This window comes from Arachis ipaensis, chromosome B04 (assembly GCF_000816755.2).
Source record: "Arachis ipaensis cultivar K30076 chromosome B04, Araip1.1, whole genome shotgun sequence".
NCBI lineage: Eukaryota > Viridiplantae > Streptophyta > Magnoliopsida > Fabales > Fabaceae > Arachis > Arachis ipaensis.
In genome coordinates this window covers 123,740,486-123,741,853 of record NC_029788.2, presented here as the reverse complement: position 1 = coordinate 123,741,853, position 1,368 = coordinate 123,740,486, and positions in this window count along the sequence as shown.

Sequence of the window (1,368 nt, the reverse complement as noted above, 5' to 3'; positions counted from 1 at the left end):
CACTTTTCTTCTTTTCATGCAGATTGTATATTTCGCTAACGCTAAACCAAATACAACCAATTGTTAATTTGATCAAAAGTAGCTTACTTTCTCAAAAAATTGACTGTTTATTGTCATTTTTTTTATCGTAACAGTTGTTAATTATTTTTGTTGTGGTAGATTTAATTTTGGTTTTCCGCGAGCTTACCTTATTTCTTAAATTTATACTATAATTGATATGTTTTGAAGGGAAAAAAACGTGATTGTTAGTACAATATAATTTAAAATACTAATGTCTTTTTTTTTTTACCAAAGATATGAGACTCAAACCTGCAACCTCTTAATTGAGTATGGGGAGACTATGCCATTTGAACTATTACTCATTGGCTTAAAATACTAATGTCTTCTTCTAATAGTGTTTAATTTTTTAATTATATATGCAACAATTTATATATAACAGCCGATAATAATCATTTAAGAAAAAAAATAATTTTGATGACCTCCTTAATAATCCAAAGTCACTTAATACTTGGCTTTTTATGTCAATAAAAATAGATAAACTGTAAAAAAAAATCTATATCATGGAAAAAATTAATTATTCAATTTAAAAAACAGTTAAGATTAAGAATAATAATTTTTTTATAATATTAAAATATTTTGTTTACACAGTATTATGATGTTGATTAATGATACTTAAAACTTTTTATTTAGCTGAGTTTAAAAAAATTGTATAACAATTTTATCTAAGTTACGAAGGAAATTTTTTTTCTTTTGTTAACAAGAGAGAAGCTTTAGAAGTGTATGGTCTACGCATAAGTCGTAACAAGACGGAATATATGAAATGCAAATTCAGTTCGAGAAGGGAAAATCCTAATATAGAGGTGAAGATTGGAGAAAACATCCTATGAAAAGTTCAAAGTTTTAAGTATCTTGGGTGCATCATACAGGATAACGGAGAGATTGAACAGGATGTGAATCATAGGATCCAAGCAAGATGGTCAAAATGACGGAGTGCATCTGGTTTTATATGCGACAAAAAAGTACCTTTAAAACTTAAAGGTAAATTCTATCGCACCGTTATAAGACCGGCTATACTTTATGGTACGGAGTGTCGGGCGGTTAAAGGGGAGCACGAACATAAGCTAAGTGTGGCAGAGATGAAGATGTTGAGATGTATGAGTGGTCATACGCGATTGGATAAAATAAGGAACGAAGATACAAGAGAGAGAGTTGGAGTAACACCCATTGTGAAAAAGATGGTTGAATCGCATCTTAGGTGGTTTGGACATGTGAGAAGAAGACCGATGCATCCAGTCAGAAAGATGGATGAGATGGAAGATGGATAAGGGGCGAAAGGCAGAGGAAGACCTAAGAAAACCATCTATGAGG